Below are 25,472 nucleotides of genomic sequence, written 5' to 3' on the forward strand. Positions count from 1 at the left end.
GGTTAACCACTCAGTCACTCTGATAAAACAAAACAAAGCCCAGTGTTACAGGTGATATGACAGGAGTTGGCAACCAATTATTGCTAGAGGAGAACAAAATAAGGATCAAAGTTATGTTTATGATTCATTCTAGACTTTTCAGATGTGGATCATAGCAAAACACCCAGGATATTAAACTTTATCCATGTCCTTAATGAAAACAATAATACTTTAATATGGATTGACAGCAGGATACATTCTCATTATTTACTAACCACATTCATCCATTTATGTAATAGAAATGTCTCTGAATTTGCATGCATTGCATAGTTATTCTCCCCCACCCGCAAAGGCTAGCTTATCTGAATTGTATTCCATGCTGTCCCAATACACACTCTCCCTTTTTAAAGCCTTAAGCAGATTTAAAAATAAATTGCAAAGAGCTGTAATCTAGAGATTTTATAAAGCTTCATTTTGGGGGGCATGAAGATATGATTGAATAGGAGCATTGCTGTTATGAAAATGGATTAAACAGGTCTCAGTGTTTCTCTAATTATTACCTGTAAAAATTGCAAAATTATTGTATTGAAACAACAGGTAGTGTCACTTTGCACTGGTAGTGTAGAGGTCTCCTTAAACTAAATGAATGATATGATTTTGGTTGGAGGAGAGATGGGCATCTGAAAGATGCCTTATGAATATATAGAGAGTGAAAAGGGACGCTTAAGTGCTTGCTGCTCTTTCTGTGGAGACCACCTCTCACCAGGGCTGTAGCATGGGGGCCATGACCCTGGGTGCAGATTTCTGAGGGTACGTGAGGGGGTGCAACCAGGCACCCCCAGGACAGGCTCCCTCATCAAGAATGGAGCTGCAGGGAAGCAAGCCAAGCTGTGCCCTAGCTGGGCCTTCACGGCTAAGATGGCACCGCCTTCTTTTTGTGGCCATTGAAGACCTTAGCCCTAGTGCCAACAACCCAAACTACGCTGCTGCCTCTCACCACTTTGGTTACACAACCATTATTTTTTATACTGACCCATAACCTGTTCAGTCATTTGCCTGATCATATAAGCAGTTAAACTGGGGAAGGGGTGTGCACACAAGACTCCACCCCCCCCCCCGGTCATTTTGCTAGGTGTAGTGGCTGTTCTTGATATCTTCATGTGAAGATCTGAAGATATTTTTAAAGTCTCTTTGACTAATTGCACTTTCCTCATGATTGGAAACTCCATTAAGCCAGGTTTCCCACTTGAGGAGCAGTTTCTAAGCTTATTCAATACAATGCACTTTAAAATTATCTTCAGTCATTCGTGCTAATTGCGTGAAGACATCTGGTGCACCTGGTTTTGCGGTCAGACTTATGTATGCACTTCTGCCCCATCCCTGGTTTTGCAAGCGCCTGAACACTGCTTCCCTCGAAAGTTTCTTGAACTGACTCATCCCTTTATGATGTGCAAGAGTGGGCATATTCCTATTTCCTTCTACCATGCATTTAAAGTTATCTATGGCCTGGGCCATCTGTTAGGAAGTCAGTCAGTTGTGTATGAGGATCACAAAATTTCCCACTTCATAAAAAGTGTGAGAAAAACTGCAAGCTTGGTGGAGAGGAAGGTATACGGGTCTTTTAATTCCCAATACTGAAAAACAATTTGTAAGCTAGGCACATAACTAAACCAGGACTGAGTCTTGATGCTTAACCTTCATTCCCCGAAGCAGCTGATCAGTTCAGTTAGGAAGACTGTACTGGATTCAGTGGCTGAATATGGTGTTTTCCCGTTTCAAAATACGTTTTTGCTACAGTAGAGCTATTTTTTATGCGGAAATATTTTTTTTCCCTTTGGCATGTTCGTAATAATGGCTGCACTGAGAAACATATAATGTTGCTTGAAATCAGCTTGGGAAGAAATAATTGAATGAGGTGTGTTTAAGCAGAGGTCCATGTTTATATTCTTGTGAACTTTGTAGGGCATACAGGTTGTTTTTTTTAATTGGGAATAAATTTCAGACTTTCAGTCTATAGTCCTTTGGTATTGTGCCTATGGTGAAATAGTATGTGTATGTATGTATGTATGTATGTATGTTTAAAAAAGAGACATGGTGATTTATTTTAAAGATTAAATGTGTCAAAGTAGCACCTACTGCTACTTGCAGTTAAGAAAGTAGAGAACAGATAAGTACAGTGTAGCAGTTATTCGATAAATTCTTGTAATACTGGAAGAAAGAAATATGAGAGGGTCTGACTTGGTTCATATAGCTGTTTGTATTTATACTATACTGTATATATGTAGAAGGAAGCAGAAATGTGCCTGTTTTTATACCTTTTTTAAAAAAAAAAATTATATCCCACATTTTTTTCCAAGCTGATGTACATCTGGTTAGCAGGCAGTAGGGATGGGGAAGAAATTCAACCCTGTTCTCTTTTACAGGTGAACCCAGCTAACTCACATTTCCTGAAAATACCTAAAAACTGAAAACACAGCCACCCTTCAAAATTCTCTAAATTTTGCATTGCTGTTCTCCATTCAAACGATGTGTAAATATACCCATACTGGGGTTAAGTGAGCATAAAAATGCATATATTAGTAAATACAAAATTTGCTCTGCAAATTGCATTTGTTAGGCAAAATTTCATACAGGCATGTGTCTATTAGGATAAATTGGCTGATGAGTTTTCACCAAGACTTAAAATAAATAAAATGCAAAATATTTAGTAACAATAAATAACAAATTTTACCATCATATTTAGGAGGCATTGGAACCATCTATGTGCATCATGTTTATATGAGCGCAATCATTGCCCATGCATCATATTTTCTTGGGATAATTCACAACTACAGGCACTTTCTGATTCAGGCCCCCAGAGCTATGTTTACAGATCATTGCACAAAAAGACATGTTTTGAAGCAGATGGTTTCTGCTCCTTCGCTGAAAGAAAAGATCATCCACATTGGGAGTTGCAGGGGAAAACCTTTAGCATTTTTCATTGCTTTCTGTTTTTTTGCTGTCCCTGCAGTTTTAAATCTGTGCAAATACTGTCATGGTATAGTTTATTTCTGGTCTCACTGACAATTTTCCTTGGCTTCAATTATCTTGATATGGCCAGCTATCCTATGGCTATTAAAAGAGGGTGGGAGATTAATACTTTAACAAAACCTTGGATGTCTTTCCTAAGAAATATAAAAGTTCATACTTATTATTGAGTTTAAAACAGGAAAAATAATCATTTGAAGCTGTGTATTTTGTTTTTTAAACAGATGTAGAATGATATACATTAGTGCTGACACCAAACTGAATAACTGGGGAACTTGTAATAATATACTCAAGAGATCACCTCCCCCAAGCCAATTATGACCTGAGACTTGCTTCAAATGGGCTCACCCCAGTCCTTGTGCCTTCCCCACTGCTAGTCTCCTTTATTCAAAGGGTGTGATGGCATGGTGTACTAACTGCAGAGGCCTCAGTTTTGAGGTACATTCTTACATGCAGATCATCTATTGCTGCAACGGAGTGTGAGAAATGTAGTTAACAATGGATTGAGCCAGAATGCACCAGGGACTCAATTAATGAGGTTCGCTTAGGGTGATGGTTGGTCCCTCTCAGCATCTTGAAATGTGAGGTCTCCATTATTCTCCAAGCCCTCAGCACCTTACTGTCATTTGACCTTCACAAGCTACATTATGGTGGTGAAAACTGGGAAAGAGCTCCTACAACATGATGCCTTTTAAACAATAATTCTCTGAGAATTATTTTAAAAAACACCCTGAGCTAATGTTGAAGTGAGTCAGGAGGCACTCACCCATAATGCTGGTCAGACATTGGTGTGAGAGACCGCCATACTGTACTCTCACTCATTTTAATGGTACTTCAGCAGAAGGAGCTCCTTGTGGATGGTGCTTCTAATAGACATTTCTATGTGGAGACTTTTACCTATCTTTGGGTCATGGTGCCCATCACCTGTAAGGTGCTCTGTTATTTGCTCTCCCCTAACTTATATTTCCACTTTATTTGTAAAACAGCACTTAGATATTCCTCAAAAATCTGGACTAGATCTTGCATAATGAAAACTTGCTCCCAAGAGCTAGAGGGTTGCCAAATATTTTGAGATGCTTTTATCCATTTAGATCTGCTTTTGCCAAAGCTTCCTGAGGGTAAGGATAACATGCTTGGGAAAGTATAAGCTACCACCACAGGGTTTCTGGGTTCTGGCCCATCTTGATTAATTAAATCTTGCCAGCAAAAATTGGCATGTTTCTGGAGGATTTTGTGAATGCTTCCTAACAGTCCATGATTTGGAGATGATCCTGTAAATTATAGGCTTCATTCTCATGTCATCCATTCATAGGTAAGGGAATTGCAAACCATGAGACAGATTTTGTTAATTCATTTCAGCTGGACTTACATTTGGAAAGCAAATCTGCCTTTTTAGCCCTGGTGGCAATCTTGATCAAGCACTTGACAGCTGAACTGTGGAGCAGCTTTTATTGATGGATTTGTTATCAGCAACTTTGTTCATATTGACCTTCAGTTGTATTCAGCTGACATGCCTACCAGATTGGTGGAAGCTTTTGGTCTTCCTACAGGGTGCTATTCCTTCCTTTCTGGGTATTCTTGGAAGGTGGGGTTAAGTGACTACTCTTCTTAAGGTTCATCTTGTGGAGTATTACAAAGCTCCATCTTGCTGCAAATATTGCTTTACATCTATATGAGGCTGATCAGAATGATTGCCCTAGGACTGCCCCAGATCCAACCCATTGGTGTTTGAGAGCTCTACTACAGAAGCATTTGATGCATTCTCTGAGCAATAAGCAATGGGCATGCATTTAGGAACCCGGCCACATTAATGAAGTAGTAAGAAATATCACCAGCTCCTTTCCCTTTTTGAGTGGAGAGCAGCTTCCCCGCCCCTTCATATTCTCACCAAGTGTATTTCACAGCAGAAGAGTAATTAACCACTCTCGCTTGTTTGTTGATTTCTGGGAATATTTGCATAAGCTTTAGAAAATAACTATATTCAACAAGCTGTAAATCTTGTACTTTCAAAACAATTGCTGCAATGAGCAAAATGTGTACACTGAGATAGGGGTCAAGATAATTCTATGTGCCAATTAGCCAGCAGGGCATGACGATGTATAATTTGAAGCAATTTAACCATATGCTGGATTGCGTTATTTTTACCATCTTATGTTGTAAGAAGTTGGAGAAAAAATAACACAGCATGTATTTCATAGAAGAAATCAGTGAGTGAACTCATTCAGTAACATAATGTGATGAAAGGTACCTAAGAGACAGACCTTCAGCTGCTATCATATTTTTGTTTAATTTTATTCAGTGCATGCACACGTACACATGCAGACACACACACACACACACGGTTCATTGCTGACATACTCACTGAAGTTATTTATTTGTTTATGGTTGTATCACATCGTCTATCAGCTACAATATTAACAATTAAAACCAATTTAACAAATCTAATCACTCCTTCCCTCTCTATAGGATATCTATACAGTGGTACCTCGACTTAAGAATGACTTGACAACCAAATTTTTCGACTTACGAATGGGCCAAATGGCCGCACACTTACAAATTTCTCAACATCCAAATGGAAACCGCGGTGGTTTTAGATAGGGTTGCTTCGACTTACGAATTTTTCCATTTCCAATGCATTCCTATGGGAAATCGCGTATCCAATGGCGCTTTTCGACTTGCGAATTTTTCGACCTATGAAGGTGCCTTCAGAACGGATTAAATTCATAAGTCGAGGCACCACTGTACTTGATAACTTCATTCTCTGTATAATGATCTCAACCGTTTTCCCCATCTGCAACTATGTTCTTCCATAAGTGCCTGAAGAAGGAGGGGAGGGAGTCTGTGGCCTTTCAGATGTGGTTGGGCTTCAACTTCCGTCACCCATCACCATTTGCAGTGCTGCCTGGGTGGGGCTCATGAGGTTTGGAGTCTTATGGATAATTTAACCACATGACATCAACTTGAGACTGTAATACTATCTGGGTCCAGAAATTCTCCTAGATTATCAGTCTTTTAGGGCAACACCCTACAACAAGGTTCCCCTCCAAGTGTTTTGGACTACAAGTCCCATCATCACTGCCCATTGGCCATGCTGCTGGGACTGCTCTGAAATTTCTCGAGGGCACAAAGTTGATTGATTCAGGGCTATGTAGATCTTATCATTCACAAGACAACCCTATGTTTCATTTTGATGGAATACAGGTACATCTCACTGGTCTTATCCTTAACTGAGTAACTCAAAGCAGATCCATTTGTGCAGTATATCTTCAGGGCATCCCTGATTCCATCATATATGCTATTTTAGTATAGGCCTACACAATTTATACCACTTTATATATTCCTGGAGGGGACGCGGGTAGCGCTGTGGTCTAAACCACAGAGCCTAGGGCTTGCTGATCAGAAGGTTGGCGGTTTAAATCCCCGTGACAGGGTGAGCTCCCATTGCACGGTCCCGGCTCCTGCCAACCTAGGAGTTTGAAAGCACGTCAAAGTGCAATTAGATAAATAGGTACCACTCCGGCGGGAAGGTAAACAACGTTTTCATGTACTGCTCTGGTTCGCCAGAAGCAGCTTAGTCATGCTGGCCCCATGACCCAGAAGCTGTATGCCGGCTCTCTCGACCAGTAAAGCGAGATGAGTGCCGCAAACCCCAGAGTAGTCTGCGACTGGACCTAATGGTCAGGGGTCCCGTTACCTTTTTATGCATTCCTGGGAAACAGTAAATTAAGATGTAATAGCAGGTTGCTTTTATTCTAGATGAACTTAGTATTGTTTGATCATAAATCATTAATGGAAACAAGAAGTCCCGATTGCTGTAAAATAATAATAATAATAATAATAATAATAATAATAATAATAATAATAATAAGGCTCTGGTGTGTGTGTGTGTGTGTGTGTGTGTGTGTGTGTGTGTGAAAACAACTTGACTAACCTTATGCATGTTTATTGGCAGGTGAAATGAATCAATTCAACTTGATATTAGTCAAATGGAACTGAAAGATAATTAGAGAGCTAGCACATCAACAATGTTCTCAATGGCATCATACCATTGACATACAGTGTTGAATATCTCAGTGTATTGTCTGCCTTAATAATTGTGAGCCCTTTGGCAAAGACCTCTGGAGCTGTCCAATGTCACATGACAGAACTGGCAACTGGCTCTAATCCGCATGGCATTGTGCACTGACAGATGGGTGTTCTGTGCTACTGGACAATCTCTTTATCTCGCCTCCCAACTCAGCTGGCATTTTTGTGCATACTTGGCAAGTTTTATGTTACTCCATCGGTTGGAAGACACCTGACACAATATTTTGCTTCTCCACACTAGGTAAAAAATAATGCCGCCGTAAAGGACCGTGGTGTATTTAAAGGGCAAAGCACATAGAGTGCCATAGGACCATGGACCACTGACTCCTTCAATCATTTGCATCAACTTGGCAGTTAGTCTGAGCCCATGACACATTGACCCTAGATCATAGTGTGGAAGGGGCCACTCCATTCTAGTGAGAACACACAGGCTTTCCCTCAAAGAATCTGTGGCACTGTAATTCACCCTGCACAAGCCTTATAAGGGAATGTGACCAACTTGATACTTACTTTGTTAAGGATTTCTTTTAGTAACAGAGGCAATAATTGTTTGCTGATTTGAAATTGAAAAGATAAAGCAGAGAAGGAAGAAGGAAATTGTTGTTGTTATTGTTGTTATTGTTGTTATTATTATTATTATTATTATTATTATTATTATTATTATTATTATTATTATTATGGTTTATATAGCACCCTTAATCATAAGATCTCCCTGTAGGCTTGGGCAAAATGGTTGATGAGTCTCCAGAGATCTTCCCAATTTATGTGAAAAAGCTATGTTAAGTTGACATATTCACTGTGTTTGTCAAAGGTAAAGATGGCCAGTGCCCGGAACCACACAGTATTAATTCTAAAAAAAGTGATTTTAGATACAATGGTACCTTGGTTCTCAAACGTCTCCATTGTCAAACATTCCAGAACCCAAACGCCGAAAACCTGGAAGTAAATGCTTCCATTTTCGAACACGCCTCGGAAGTCAAACGGCTTCTGCTGCGTGTTTTTCAATTATTTCAATTGCATTTGCAGCCAACCTTTTGTGCCTCAGTTTTTGAACGTTTTGGAACTCGGGCGGTCTTCCAGAACGGATTACGTTCGAGAACTGAGGTACCAGTGTATTTCACTTTTAGTTCAAAGGTCTTGGTAGTAACGTCTAGCCTTGCCATGAAACTACAGCATCTGCCAAATGACCTGCTATGCTGTTGCTGTCTCACTGCTGACTGATTAGTATTACCTGTGAATAGCCAGACTTTTACAGTATAGTTCAGAATTCCTGCCAAGATTGTAACTCAAATTATACCGACAACATTTTTATGTTGGCACCTAAAAACAAAACAAAAAACAAAACAAAAAACTTAGAGACTCATTGCAGGGCAAAAATGATTTCTTCTCCATTTTCAATTAGAGAAAGCTACTGTTTAACAGCAAATACGAAGGACTTAGCTATACAACTGCAAGTAAAACATTAAAATGTGTTTTAAATGCAATATAAAATGTGACACTAGATGGCCAGGGTGAGCCTCATGGAAAATTCAATGAATTATTAAAAATGCTTTTTTTAAAAAAGCATTTTCAAAACGGTTTTTATATGTATATAGATTCCACTTAAATATAATATGGCATATTGGAACCTAAACCCAAACATGCAACACATACCTAACTTGCCTAATGCAAACTTCTGTTTTGTTTTTTAAATCTAACTTCAGTGCATACAAACATTGCATTTTATGCATATTTAATATATATTTAATAGAGTAGAGCCAGTTTCTCCAGGAGTTAAGATGGAGGGTGTCAGAGGTTAGAGAGGAGTCAAAAAAAGGAAGGCATGGAGAGGCTTAGGAAAGAGGTTGAAATAGCAAAAGAAAGAGATGGGCCTTGTAATATGGAATAGAAGAAGATTATGGAGGCCAATGCAAGTTGAGTACAGGTCAAAAGCAGAGTGTGGAGACAGAACTGAAACTTGGCTGGGAGTTGCAGGTGAAACTAGGCACAACAGAGTTATGAGAGATATGAGTTTATATGGGATAGGAAATAAGAAGCCTACTTACCTTCAAACCATTTGAAATATTCCAGGCCCAAATAAATATTTGCTGGAATTTCTGTAATACCTGGGTCTACTTGTCTGGAAAGGTTAGAATGAAACCCTGCAGTATAGCAGTATCTCTAGCTAGCTCTAAGACAAGAGATGTCAGGCTGCCAAAATAGCCCTGCTGACCTTTGCCTGATCCTATAAATCAGAAGCTGGCATGAGACCTGAAAGCAATTAACTTTCATTGCTTAACACCCAGAGAGCCAGGACAAAAACATGATTCAGATGAGTGAGTTGCAGAAGATGGGTCTCTGGCCCTTCCTCCCCTCATTTAAGATTCCCTGACAGTAAGAGCTGTTCGGCAGTGGAATTTGCTACCAAGGAGTGTGGTGGAGTCTCCTTCTTTGGAGGTCTTTAAGCAGAGGCTTGACAGGCATATGTCAGGAATGCTTTGATGGTGTTTCCTGCTCGGCAGGGGGTTGGACTGGATGGCCCTTGTGGTCTCTTCCAACTCTATGATTCTATGATTCTATGACAACAGTCTTCCGCCATGACTCGTTGTTGTTGTTGTTGTTGTTGTTTAGTCGTTTAGTTGTGTCCGACTCTTCATGACCCCATGACTCAGCCCCCCCCTTAATTGCTTTGCTCTTTTTTTCCCCTGCCCTCTGTTCTTGAGCTGAGAAAGGGGGAGGGGAAGGACCTGGAACAGGACTGCCTTATAGAGCAGGAGACACAACCCCTACTCTTTCCCTATCATAGTCTGTGCCCACATTGAGCCTCTCCCCTTCACTCCCACTCTCTGGCTCCAATGCTTCCCTGCTGGTTCCCTCTATTGATGGTTCCTCCCTGTCCCACCAGTCTGAATCAGGTTCGAAGTCTTGTTCCCCAATGTCACCCTCTGGCACCTCCTCGGCAACTGGCTGCCACTCCTCCTCCTTGCCCAGCCAGTCCCTGACAAGAGTACAAAATCTTTTAAGTAGAACTGCACTTGGGAATATTTGTTTTTCCAGCTCAAGCTGAAAATCAGTCCACCTGCCTTGGGTAAGAATCTAGCCAAATTATGCATGGGCAGTGCTGTGTTAAAATGTTGGAAAGAATAATGTTAAAATGCTAGAGCATCCCTAATTTATTGGTTCAGCTTCAAAATAAATACTGGATAATTTAGGACTCCAAAATCCAGGGAGATATTTAGATGAAGAGATGTTTGGAAACATCAAGAAAGCCCATGCATTGCTAGGTCAAAAAGATACATATCCATGATGTAAAGGGTCTTGCACTTTGCAGAAGACATGAACAGAATTTAATTGTGCTACATTGGACTTCTTGTCTCTACACCTCCAAATGGAGTCATAGTTGGAAAAGTCAGTCAACCCCATAATGAGACAGCAGCAGAATAGCAAGTCACTTGGATAAACTGCTGGCTCCAGTGAAGTCTGTGGCAAACCTCCCATTGGCTCAAGAGGCTTCAGTGTGCTTGACAGCTCTGTTTCCTGATTATTGTATGGATGAGGAGCTCTCATAGTACCGCTGCCATTTATCTTTGGCTGGCCTTTTCATACACTGCCTCCACTATTTATCATCTGGTTTAGCTTACAAAGACAGCTATCAGAAAGGTGATGTTTGGGTCTGCCTCTTAGACTACTTAGATCTATCATTTCCCTGATAAAAGCTTTCCATTTGTTCCATTAGAAGTGATGTGATTTTTATTTTAAAGGAAATTGCACAAAGAATGCAGTGCTACTGAAAAAGCCCAGTATATCTGGCTGGCTGTGAGCTCTGGGTTTGCATGAACCCTAAAATGCTTAGGTTTCTCTGGAGCTGGTGCCCCTGCTTCTGTTCCCCTTAATACAAACTCAATTGCTCCATCCCACTGATTTGCTCAGCGAAATATTTTTTAATGGACTTGTTCCTGGTCCACAGGATGTAGCCCTTCTATTAGGTTCTGTAATAGATCTTTGAGATCTGGTAGAGGAACATTGCTGCCTGACCCTTATGACATCCATTTGGCAGCAAAAGGGAATGCAGCATTTAACACAGCACCACTTATATTGTGGGATTCATTGCCTTTATATCTTTGGCAGGCATCTTCTGTGTTTAGTTTTCGATGCTGGCTTAAAGTGTTTCTATTTGCACAAGGTTACCCTTTGGCTCTTTGCCTCTTTTTTAACATTTGATTTTATATACACCCCTTTGAAAATCTTCTTCTTCTTCTAGGTTTAGCAGTATATTTTTCTTCTAGGTTTAGCAGCCATGATTTAGCTTCAAGTATTTATGCTAACACTTTGCAATCACTTCCTCATAGAGACATCATTATCTTGCTTTCAGCAGCGGTTGTCTTCTGAGGCCCTTCTTTGTGTGGAGAGTGGCCCTTCTCAGTGGTAGATCCCTCTTCATAGAGCACTTTCCCCATGGAGACATATAACTTTTCTGTTTTTATTCACCCAGGTCTCCGGAGCTTAGTTTACTGCATACTTGTTTTAAGTGGAGGTGGGGCTAGGCTGGATTTTCTCTTTTATGCATATTGCTGCATTTTAGGTTGTCCAAATTCTAAATGTTTATAAGTTGCTTTGAGTTAATTTTTTGAAGAAAAAATAAGCTATAAATAAAATTGGTAATAATAACCACCAGGTCTTTGCCTGAACACACAATATGCAGAGCTGGAAGCAGGGCCCGCCCAATGTCCCCAAGTACACCAGCTGCTCTTGAGATGTTTTTTTTTTTCTGAATAGGGTTTTCAGGATTCCATTGAACATACTTAGAAATTTTACCTTTGGGGACCTTCTTACCATGTGCTCAATCAAATATGCTTAAAAACCATATTTAGAGCTTGGCGCTAATTGTGCGAAATTCCAAAGAGCTGCCCCTGGACTCATGGGTGTGTATGCACACTCCTTCCCCATGTGATTAGGGAACCACCTTAGGGCAGCTATAGTCTTATAATTAGGTCAGAATTGCATTTGTGTGGTGTTTCTGCATCATGCTGCTTCAAAGAAACCTGGTTGCGATGATTGGTGATCCTATTTGCAATAATTTTTCAGCACTTGATTACTGAAGCATGCAGTGATGAATGGGCTGTCAAAGATTTAACACCACCTCAAATGTGATGTTTTCCAATGCAGTCTTGGCACATGTTTAGCTGTGCATGACAAAGTATATAATAATCAATTGTAGAGAAATTAAGAGAAAAAGTCAATAATATGCAAACTATCCTAAGAAAAAGAGAACGACATCAAATACAAAATTTCCAGATTGAAGTATTTGGGTGAAATGAATGAGTAACGAATTTGTTTGAGATATGGTGTAAAGGTCTTCAGAACCTATAGAGAGTGGCATAAGGTGGGTTTGATATCTGGGGTTTTCAGGCAGAATGGCAGCTGCATCATAGGAGTTATTTTAAGCATTTTCTAGGGAGAAACTCCTCTTTCTTTGGTGATTGTAAGAAGCAGGGGTTTTTTTTCAGCCAGAACTCACCAGAACTCAGTTCTGGCACCTCTCTGATGGGCACCATAGCTGTTATAAGAGAGTTCATGGTGATTTGTGGCACCTTTCCCCCCAGAAAAATAGTATTGATAAGAGAAGAGTCTCCTGGAACAGCATCCCTTGTGATCAGTAGAGGCCTTCACTGCCCCACAATGCTCAGTGTGCACTTAACCAGCCCCCTACCTTCCTGTGTTCTTACTTAAAACCGGCCAAGGAAGTGGTCACAGCTGCTGATTTTCTCCTCCTTTTCTCAGTTTTGTCTTAATAGAAGTAAAATGGTTCTGCTGTCATTGGCTGTGGCTCCACCTGTCTTCCACCCGATGGGTACAAACCTCCACTGCTTAGGATGCCAGTTCAGGCATACAGATGGAGACCTGAAATCTCCTGGAATCTCCATGTTGAGGTCTGTGTGTAACAACTGTGGTTATTTCGACCCAGTAGCATAGATTACTATTTCATTTCAGATTTAGCAAGGACAACACTTTCCTTGGCGAAAATTATTATTTCTTACTTGCAGAGAACACCTTGCCCATGAAGAAACATAGTTTAATAGAGGTTTACTGGATGACTTTTTGTGGAGGGGAGTGTTCTTTGTGGCATGCAGGTACCAAAATGGACACATAAATCATGCTTTGAGCTAGAAAGAGCAAGAACCAATAACCAATAGATTGTGAAAGCTGTGTAGAATTGAATTTGTTGTACAGCTAGCCTGGCTGCAGGCAGGTAGCCTGGCTGCAGGATTGGCCAGGTAGCAATTCCCCCTATCAATCAATTTTTCAACCATGTCAGAGAAAAGCAGCCATTACCAGGGTACACTTGAAAAAACATCTCCTTCGCAAAACAGACTAACACTGATATGATTCTTTGGGAGGTTCTGGTTTATACTCCTTTTGTGTGAGTCACTTACCAGGTGATTTCAAAAGAAAACAGTACTTTCTGATATTATTTCTGGCGGGCTGGTTTAGTACAGCAACACCATGCAGAGTTATTGTGAAAAGCCATAGAGAAGGAAAATATGTCACAATGACAAGCCTATGCATTTTTAAATCACCAAAAAACCTTGCTACTATAAGCTACAGAATCACTACATTCTTGTCACTCTGTCATTTTGAATAGTAATACATTGTCATCGCTTTAGCATATGAAATCAAAGGGGTTTTTTTCTGCTGAAGAAATGCACTCTTAAAACTACAGACTTTAACAACTTGCTGATTCACTGACTACTTAACATTTTTTTGTATAACTGCATTGCTATATAGGAAAAGTGGATGATTTATTTTATTTTATTTTTTGAATTTCTTATCACATCTCAAGTTGGGGTGATTAACAGTCCAACTCACAAGTCAATTAAGCTAAAGCTTTTGGAAACAAGATGATGCATCTTTAAGTGCATGGCCTAGCAGTGCTGCTGTTCATCTCGCTGGTGATTACTTCCAACTAATATATATATATATATATATATATATATATATATATATATAGTATCAGGAGAATAAAGTCCCCTACAAGGCAAACTCATCAGATTCCAATGGAGTGTAACTTAAGGATGATGGCCTCATGGAGGTAATCTTTCAAATCCTAATAATGTAATCCTATACATGTCTATTCAGAAATATGTTCCAATGAATCCAATAGATCTTATTCATAGGAAAGTATTACATGATAAAAGATAAAAGGTTTGATTACAATCAATGAGAATTACTTATAGGTATAGGCAAAGATAGTTAGGATGACATCAGTATCCATGATCTCATGGTATCATCTGTAAACTTCACTCTGTTATATTTCTGGGTTTCCCCCTGACTCTGGCTATGCACACATTATAGCTTCAAGGAACATTCAGAGCACCTTTCCCTCCTTAGAAAATTATGGGCACTAGTTTGTTAAGGGCTATATAAACTACGGTGCCCAGAATTTTGTGAGGGGGGGGGGATGTGCATAGCCCTCACAGGGTAGCTTGCAGAACAAAATATAAAATGCACTAAATTCACTAAACGGATTTTAAAGCAAGTACAAAAACAGTGGTGTAAGAACATATTGAAACACATTCTAACATGTTAGCATAATCCATGTTGTGAAATCGCCTTCCTATAATGCAGCCCAAAACATTTTGGTTTTTTGTTGTTGTTAAAGAATCTGTTCATTTTCAATAACAAAACATTTTGAATCCCAATACTTCAGATTGACTGAACTTTGAATCACTTTTGAAAAGAAAATAATGCTAACCGGAGTACTTAAAAAGTAGTTTTCTTAATAAAAGACTGAACTTTGAATCACTTTTGAAAAGAAAATAATGCTAACCGGAGTACTTAAAAAGTAGTTTTCTTAATAAAAGAAACATTCAAATATTATCATTTCTTAAGAGGAAGAGGAAATGCTTCTTAATTTGGGAAATGTGTTCAAGGCAACTTGCTGTCTTCAAAAGTATCCTGTACTTGTATGTGTATCTTCCTTAAACCCATAGCATTTATCTATAGTTACAGCTCCCTAGCCATTGTGTTTTAAGTTGTAAGTTGATGCTGGGTCTGTGCTGATCCAAATGTTATAGCCTAACTGTTTTAGCCACACATATGAGCACATGCCCTCAGAAATGTTATTTTTTAGAATGCCGTCCTATCTAAATGTAGCTGTATCACATTGCTTCACACCTGCCACATATAGCATAAAGTCTAACTTTAGGATAAGTTTCCTGTTAGCATTTCCCCTCAAGCAAATATTGGCAAAACTCTTACACATATGAAGCCATAAGCCTCCAATGGTTTACATATTTTACTGGAGAAGAGATGCAGAGAGATACAACCCATGGATAAGCAATGATAATTCATATACATTGTGTGTGTGCCAGATCTGCCCTTTCTACAGCTGCTGACTAAAGGCCCTTGAGTCATTGCCAGCCATCTGCAAAATACTGTGTGTGCCTAGTTTTACACAGTTTTTTTTCTTTTTTCCCTCCTCTTTTTACACAATTTGCTAGTGCTCTTGCAATTAAACTGTATGTTTAAATCTATATTGCCATAGCTTTACATCTGCTCCTTTTGAATGCATCACACACTTATATGCACAGATATACTGCATTCTGTTTTCCTTTTTTCAGGCTCTATAAAATCACAGAACCTATTAAATTGTTTTGTACCAGTGTTTATCTATAATTCATGCTGTGGCACAATGTGCAACTGATTAGGCAGCTACATTTGCTTTTTAAAATATGCAATTTATTTCCAACAGGAAAGACAGAGCTGCAAACAGCAGAAGGTTGGTTTGTAACTCAACATTCTGGCTGGAGTAAATAGTAGGCAACAGTGGCAGCAAAGAATCATGGAGCCACGGGCTGGAGCGACTAGAATTCTTCAGTTCAGCTCCATATTGCAACACATTGCCATCCAGGGATGTAAATCCAGGGAGCGGTTAGACACAGGAATGGTGGAAGCAACAAGCTGGGGAATCCCCAAGGGAAGAAGGCTCAGAGCCTGGGAGAAGAGGGGGGAGACTGGGAATAGAAGGTGATGGAATCTGAAGAGGTAGGAAGGTTTATTGAGAAGGATCTATCTGTGGCAGAGAGAAGTCCAGAATCAGAATCTGATTCTCCTATATTGAACATTTCCACTTCAGATACATATTTTTCTCCTCTTAGATGTGGCAGTCATTGTGTGTTATGCAGCACATCCACAGCAGCCATTTTCAAATGTGGCACTGGTCCAAAAAAGTTGGTGATCCTGCTGAATTTAAACATAATAAGGATATTATTATGATATTATTATTAAGAGGGACCCAGGTGGCGCTGTGGTTAAACCACTGAGCCTAGGGCTTGCTGATCAGAAGGTCGGCGGTTCGAATCCCTGTGGCGGGGTGAGCTCCCGTTGCTCGGTCCCAGCTCCTGCCAACCTAGCAGTTCGAAACCACATCAAAGTGCAAGTAGATAAATAGGAACCGCTACAGCGGGAAGGTAAACGGCATTTCCATGTGCTGCTCCGGTTCGCCATAAGCGGCTTTGTCATGCTGGCCACATGACCTGGAAACTATACGCCGGCTCCCTCGGCCAATAATGCGAGATGAGCGCGCAACCCCAGAGTCGGTCACGACTGGACCTAATGGTCAGGGGTCCCTTTACCTTTACCTAAGGATATTATAGTGCATCAGGGATACCCTTAAATAAATAAATAAAAATCTTGAAATATGGTCACTCCTTAACAACAATGCTAATACCATACCAATGCTTGCACTTGGTATGGTTCCTTTTATGAATTGAGAGTTTCCTTTACATACATTATCTATTTTTAGTCAATCACTTCAGAGCACCCATTTTTAATAGCAAAGATGATTCCTCTTTAGTTTCAGCGTAGGTCACTTTGTCCAGGTTTAACTAGCTAAAATATGCAAGGGTGATGTTCCAGTTGACAAGACAGCCAGTATTTATTTTCTTATTTATTGTACAAGGCTTAAAGTTTCAGTTTAGTTGGGTAGATTTCTGCATAATTGGGAAGCAAATTAAACACAAATGCATAATTAGCACAAGAACACTTACCACTGAAAGCATTATTCAGAGCATAAATATACAAAGGGGGGGGACCATTAGTCCTATGGGATAACTCAAACCAACACCCTAATCTCATCCTTGACCTATCAGAAAATACGAGTTAATAAGCAGAGCATTAAGCTCCTTTGCATATTTATTTGGTATGGGATGCCAGGCTGCTTGCTGTCACCATAGTTTTAAGCTTCATTGCACATCTATTCAAATATTAGGTTCATACTAGGACTCATTACATACCAAAGTTGAATTCTGAAATTAAGATATATGCATTTGTGAAAATCAGGATAACTTTTGCAGTTCCCTCCTCAGGTGGAGGAGCTCTGTGAACATGCATCAGTATGGAAGGCATGGAATAATCCATACAGCCCACAGCCCCTCTCATGGGTTCTTTTGACACATTTTGGAGGTAATCTGAACCAGGAATGGATGAATCTGCCAATTTCAGCTTCCTTCGGTTTCCAATTTTTCTAATGTTATGTTCAGTTCTCCACCATTCCATATCAGTTAGTGCTTTTTTTTTAATGTCCTCATGAACATTCATCAGCATTTTCATGTGAAATTCTCTTAACTACACATTTTTGTATGGCATTCTCACAAATATATGCATTTATTTACCCTATTAAATGCTGTGCATTTTTCTGCATGTGACTTGGCTAGAGAACTGCATTACAAAATTTAAAAAGTGTGCATTTTGAAAGATAGCTGCGCATTGGGCCGCAGATTGTTTCAGATATTATGAAATAGGTGAGTTGGTCTTTGAATGAAAAATAAATTAACTATATCCCCCATTCCTAGTCTGAACCCTCCTTTAATCATTAAGGAGCTGGCTGTTACAAACATTATTCTAAACTAGGGCGAAGAAACTGATCTGGTCAAAACTGAATGAGCTTCTGATACATCAGGCTCCCACTAAGCTGCCTTCATCACTTCGGGGGAGAAATTGCAGGTAAATAAAAATAGTCCCTGAAAAACATCACAAACTACATGGAATGTGGCATTCAGGAATATTTATTTTCAGTTAGCCATACAGCTGAGTAGAAAATGTATTTCTTTCGCAATTCTAAAGAGAAAGATAGATATTGAAATAGAACATATTGAGAAACGATAGATATATTCAGGAAGATTTAAATCTGAATTCATATTTGCCAGAGTTGTTGTTATTTTCAGATGGTTCTTTGGATCCTAGTCACTGTCTTCCGAGAGGAGAAACCATTGTGAAATAAATGAACTTCAAAGGGATTATTTCATTATTTGAGTGACACATTAGGAGCATAAAAGAAGCTTGTTGCTGGGGAACAGCAGATTAGAGAGTCAAATATGGTGGTGGTTGTCCAGCCCAGCAAATGAAAATGATCATTTACTATTTCAAAGCTCCTTAAAGGTGATATGTTTATATTTCCCACTCTTTTCAAACTGAGAAATTGTATTCTTATTCTACTATTGTTTATATATCAAAAAGAAATTTTATCATTGCATTTTCTTTCCTCTTCATTTTCATCCTTGTATTATTGGTGATAGTTTGCTTTCACTGAAAAACAAAACAAAACATTATTCCTTAATACCAGGCGTCAGCAATGTTTTCTGCCCATGGGCCGGAGAATTCCCACAGACTATCCGGTGCTGGCTGCCCATTTCCAAAATGTCTGCAGCGCCAGAAATCACTTCTGTGGGTGCGTATACACGATTTCTGATGTCACTCGGTGAGTCCCCGCGCCGTGCCGCACTGTGCCAGTTTACCACAGCACACGGGGGACTTGCTGAGCGGGCAGCTCAGTTCACGGGCGTCCCGTGGGCCGGATAAACAGCCTCCATGGGCCGGAGGTTGACGGTGCCTACTTAATACAGTGTGCATTTCTCCCACTCAGAATAATCTGCCTAAAAAAGACTATCTCTGCCATCTTCCCCACTCCCCAAGCATAGATTTATCCTCTTGTATATTTAATGAACTGAAAATACAACCACAATTTATTGGTTTGATAGTCACTGGAAATAATTCCACCAGAAATAATAATTCCACCAGAAAGAGCAACTTGATAATGAAACAAGCAATACTTTTGTTATTTGTATGTAATTGTGTAAACTCATTTTCTTTAATACATAGTTTTTAAATAAGATTCTGCTTTAATGCAAATAAGATTTGTTTGGAGTAGTAGTTAATCCAAAGCAATTGGGAAACAAGCATCTTGATATGAATCATGCAGGTATGAAATGTTCTATTTAAAACATTTCATTAAAAAAGTTCCCTTTTTGAAGTTTTGAAAACTTAAAAAATTCCAAGCAGTTGAAACAACAGTCTATTCAGCGAACTTTTGAAGCATCATATATTTCATATTAGCTTTTTAAAAATGTTAGTTATGGGGATTGAGGGTGGGTGCTGCAGCTAGCTGCACTTGGGGGGGGGAGACTGTCTGTATCATGAAATTTTTAAATAAAGATCTTAATGTAAAAATGTTCCCTCCCCCGCCAGTGATACTGATATAGAATAGGATGTCCCTATTTTCATCTGAGGGATGTTGGTCACCAGCTATTACTAGCTATAGCAGAAGGCAAGGAGGAAATAAGAGAAATAATTCATAAGTCAGGAGGTCCATTTAGTTTTTTGTGCCTAGGTACATCAACCCATTCATAATTCCTTATCTCTTAGTCCAACATAAGCATATTACAGTATTTCTAATCTTGCTTGCAAGGAAAAGTATTGGGTGGCTACTTGTTGGTCCCCTGGCACATTTGCTGTGGGGTATCACAAGAAACTATTTTGTTTCCAGTTCCAGTTCACATCTCTATGAAGTAATTGGGAGAGAACATTAGGGGATTTGGAGCAAAGTGTCACAGGTACGCTGATGACAACCAGTTCAATTCTCTGTAACATCCAAATCAGGAGTGGCTGTGCAAGCCATGGATTTGTGTCTGGGTGCAGTGCTGCAGTTTCTCTCTCAGTTTTTCCTGTTTTAAGTTCAGTTTGTGAACTTCCTTAAAATGTTCCTCGTGAAAATTCACCAGCTTTTTGGTGTGCATTTCATATCTAATAGTTTTGTATTCAATTTCCCCTGAATATACACATTTTCTGTATGCAATTTTCCTCATTGTGGTGCATTCTTGAAGCCCCTTTCTGTGCCCAATAAGCACAGGACGCCTTTGCCTAGAGGCGCTGTGGCCCATAGATTGCAGCAAAATACTGCTGGAGAAGAGCTGTCCCATGAGCTCTTGCTGAAGAGGGGAGAGGAAAGCCTATATAAGGCAGATTTCCCTGGAGCTCACAGCCATCTTGCTTTGAAAGCAAAAATGTCACTATCTTCACTGAAATATGCATTTTATGCTCATTACTTGGCTGGACAAAAGCACTGCAAAATTCAGGAAAGTGCAACTTTTGAAGGACGACAGTTCCTGTCTTGGTTTGGAAAGTGCAGTTTTGGTAGGGTCACTATTAAATGTGAATTGAAATTTTCTCCCATCCCAGCTTGAATATTCTAAATGTGGTAGGGCACAGAAGGGCTTATTCAGGTTTATGGAATCTACTTTATGTTTTACTAAAGATCCATAAACTAGGGCCCAGTGTAAATACATATACTTAGAATTAAAGACTGTGATTCTTCTGAGAAGCTACTAAACATAGGAATTTGTTCTGAGTACCAAAACTGAGCTGAACTCACAATCCTTCCAAACAAAAATCAATTCTTGCTTACCTAAGCTTTCTTTCTTAAACTCAGCAGTTTAATATAGATGTGTGTGATTTTTTTTGGGGGGGGGACACACATTATTTTGCTCCTGCTATTTTTAAACAATTGGGAAGACAAATTGTAAGTGGAAAACACAGTTTTAAATTACGAGAACTTCTAGCTCCTTCATTCTAGAGTATCCCTTTAAAGCCAATTGCTGGACTCATATTTAGAGAATTGTGCTATAGAAATCATGCTATGCCACAAACATAAATGACATGAGAGAACTTATACCATTGCTGTTGACAGAAAGCTTAGAATCCAAAATGTGTCAGGCATCCTGCTTGCGATAACATAATCTGCAGGTGCTCCAGTTATTCATCCTAACACAATTGGCTTCCTTGTCTCTTTGTAGGAACTAAATGTGCTGAGGCTTGAGTTGGCTCTCTCTTTTTAATCTAATACTTCTATTCATACTATTCAAACAGTAGAGGATTATGCATTTTGGTCTAGATAGTAGCAGCCTATTCCCTGAAGAGTCGTGCAAGGAAGAGTTTGTCATTGTCAGCTTCTGTGCTTTTAGAGTTAATATCCATGACCAGGAAACAGGTAAAATAAGCTTTACGTGGTACATCATGACACCCTTGCTGTTACCTCATACTGAAAGTCGAAACTGTCTATATAAGGACTTTGAAAACAGGTTGAATGTATTTTGTTTTTAAGAACAGTTGAATCGTCAATTTAAAAAGTAGTGCATTCTCTGAATGGTTCCTTGAACATGATTCCTGTTCCCCATGACTGCTATACATTGCAGCAGCCTTTGGCTATAAGCAACAAACTTGATACCGATACCATGACTGCTATGTTGCTTCTGCATGTGCACTGTCAGGAAACTGACAGAATTCTACCAGGGCACATGTAAGATTTCTTTCTCTATCTTCTTCATCTATCTAGCTATCTATCATCTATCTATCATCTAAGGAAAGCCCTTCTGCTATATGAATAGGGTGATCCACATCACTTCTTTTTTGTCTCTTCACATGTTGTTTTAAACTCCCTTTGTGGGGCTAAGCAACTGTACGCTACCAGTGCCCACTTGGCTGGTGGGCAAGAAACAGCTGAGCAAATGGGATGATTTCCATCCCTCTGTGCCCTCCCACAGACAGACACTTTGCAGATAAAGCTCCTCCTCGGGGCTAAGCAATTGCTTGCTGCCAGCTCCACATTTTTTGTTGGGTGAGAAATGGCTGGGCCAAAAGGGTGGCCTCAATTACTTCTTCTTCCACCTTCCCCATCAAAAATTGTTGCACCATGGGACAAAGCAAGAAGAAGCAACTTGATTGGCAGATGTCGCTGGTTGTCTGAGGGATTGTCTGAGGGATGCACAGGCTTTAGGTGGACCATTGTGGGTCCACTGTAAATGGATCTTCTGCCTGAGACATCTCTTGTACCTGTGTGACTTTGTTGTTGGCTGGCAGGGTAAATTTGCTCGGAAGGGGCGGTTTTATCAGGTGTCTAAAACAGTATACTTAAGTATGACACATACTTATGCATGTGCCATATATATTAGACATAACAGTTGTAGCCTCTAGTTAAATCTGTTTGATATGACTCATGCCTTAATTTGGGGTGGTAGGGGCAAGGTTTGTCACAGAAGGAGGCTCACCTCTCCTGTCTCAGTATAGATACTGTTAATTGTAATGCTAAATACAAGAACGACCAAGAATGCTATTATGTAAGAAAAACATTTTTACTCTGTCTTTACCTTATCACTGGGGTCCACTTTTGCCCCAAACAATTATATTTTAATTGCAAAGTATTTGTTAAATATAAATCAGAGTATATATGACTTATATTTGTAATTAAGTAGAAAGCTCTCTTCTTGATCTCTGCAAACGTCTTACACACATAGACATAATTAGGATTCAGAAAGAATCCAGATGTATTTTCTGTTCACATTAAGTAGGCACCTTGAGTAGGTTTATTTTTATCAATTAAATATATGCTGAAAGAATCTGTAGAATTATAGCAATAAAACCTTCTGTTTGACAGCAAAGAAACCTTTGGGTACTGTGCATGTTTATTTAGAGTGGCCTTTTAATGGCTAAGCAAATTAAATAAAATGACTCATTTAAAATGATTTAGAAGCTAAAGTGGTTTAAAACAGCCAAAAGGGCATTTATGTCTCATTTCTGGGAAATTACCAAATACCATGAGAGCAAATAGTATGATAAGGCAACAAGCATACATCAACCTGATTGTTTAAGGGAAGTAAGGAAAAAATGCCAGTATTTTTATATCCAAGATGTGTTTCAATGCCTATTGTTATAAAACAAAATTAGAACTGCAATATTATACACGCTTACTTGGGCATAATATTGTCCTACTGAGCACAGTGAGTTATACACAGATGCTGAAATGCTGTTTTGTTGGATAAATATTTAACCATTGGGCAGGATGCTGTGTTTCCATACACCAGCCTGCTCCAACCTGGTACCCTTCAGGATGTGGCTGATGGGAGTCAAGAAAACACCAGATTGGGAGAAGCTACCATGTGTTATGCCTTGAATAATATTATTCACATCAACGACAACATTATTGCATTGTAAATGTCTTCATGGGAAGGGATTACTGTTGGTTGTTGTTACAATATTTATTTTGTGTTTTCATTTTTCATTTTGATGTTGTAAAGTGCCCTGTGATCTTTGGATAAAGGGTGGTTTACTACTACTACTACTAATAATAATAATAATAATAAAGTTTCCCAGCTCTGAATATGGACCAAGTTGCAATTATTTTTCAAGTTATTGTTATGTATTGAAACACATTAAATCTCACATTTCAGTTCCACTTTAGGGCCTCCAAGGCAGCCCAGAGCCTAGATAATACCATAAAAGCCAAGGTAATGGGCAATAAACATAAAGAGGCCATATGCTATGGCCCACAACTTAGTGGCAGAGCACTTTTTTTGCATGAAGAATGTCCCAAGTTCCATTCCTGATATTTCCAGTTACAAGGAAATCTCTTGGCCTGAGACTCTGTAGACTTACTACCATTTGAAGCAGACATGGCCATAGCTGCCAAGTTATCCCTTTTTTTAAGGGAAATTCCATTATGCTGAATAGGCTTCCTCGAGAGAAAAGGGAAAATTTGGCAGCTATGGACATGGCCGGGTGCAGTGGTGTTGCGGTCAGGCTACACACGACGTCACAGCCCCTGTCTGGCCAATCCAGTTGGCTGGGGGGCACGGCTTACCCTTTATTAAGCAGCCACATGGCCGGAGGATCTCCCTTTTTGTTCTTTCTTCTTCAACATAAGGGGGAGGCCTCGGGCCTTGACACACAACAGTGACCCAGATTTCATTTTCCAACACTATATGTACTCCAGATATGTGCTCCAAATTTGGCTGAAATTTGAAATTCCTAAAGAAACCTCATTCCTTTTACAGAAGAGCACTTCTGATGGACCACCACCTACTCCTTTCCTCTCTTCTGCCCTCTGCTATATTTCATTCTGGTGCTGAAGCTCATCCATATTGAACTCCACCTCACAGAAACAAGGACAGGTATTATACCTCCCTTCCCAGTTCCATTTCCTGCTTTGCCCCACCCTGCAATACATCCTTCAAAGGACACCACCCACCTACCTTCTCACACTCTTAACCACTGTGCCCACCCTTCATGTTCCCTTACCAGTTACTTTCTGATTCTTCTCCTTCCTTTCCCCTTGGTTATTCAGTTTCGGTTCTGCCATCCTGGGACTCCTGCTCCCTGCCTTGTAGGCCTCTTTCCACCTGGTCTGGAATTAGGGTTGCTATATTTTGAAGAGCAATATATATGCGCCAGTTTCAGTCTTCCTGAAACTCTGCCAGTCATTTCCACTTTCCCCAATATTCCCCAATCAAACTTCGAGGTGGATGAATCTGTCAATTTCAGTTTCTCTTCATTTCTCATTTTTTCCCCCAATCTTAAGTTCAGTTCTACACATTTCCTTATCAGTTTTCATGATTTTAAAAAAATCCTTGTGAAAATGCACCAGCATTTGAGTGCAAATGTGTCATATAAATTTATGTATGTGATTTTGCCCCTTTTGCAAAACAATTTTGTCCTATAGAATGCATTTTTGGATGCTATTTTCACTACTAAAGTCCATGCACATTTTACCCCAATGCATTTCTGTATACATTGCTTGTCTGGAGAGCTGCACTACAAATTCAGAAAAGTGACCTTTTTGAGGGGTGGCTATGTTTTGGTTTGCATATTGTTCTGGAAAGTGTGAATTATGTGAGTTAACCTTTAAATGACAACTGAATTGAATTTTTCATCCATTCTTATTCAATCTCTGTCACGTCCATCTGTCTTGGGATGATCTGCTCTTTCTGTTCCATTGTTCTGCCCTGTCCCTTCCCATACTGCCTATAATCACCTACTGCAGAAACCAAACTCTTAGTCTCGGTCCCTTTTCCCCAACTTTCAGTTTTCTCTTGAAAACAAAATCACTATCCAAACTACCATCTTCCTCTGGCCACCTCTCCTTTTTATAAAACAAATGACTCTAGTCATGAGCCAAGTTCCTTCTGTTAGCACCTTCACAGTTCAGCCAAATCTGCATTTTCTCTTCATTTCAGCCATCATCCTCTTTCTTACCCTAAGCAATATCACTGCATCCTAGTTTTAATTCCTATATT

The sequence above is a fragment of the Zootoca vivipara genome, chromosome 4 (genome assembly GCF_965207765.1).
Source record: "Zootoca vivipara chromosome 4, rZooViv2.hap1.1, whole genome shotgun sequence".
NCBI lineage: Eukaryota > Metazoa > Chordata > Lepidosauria > Squamata > Lacertidae > Zootoca > Zootoca vivipara.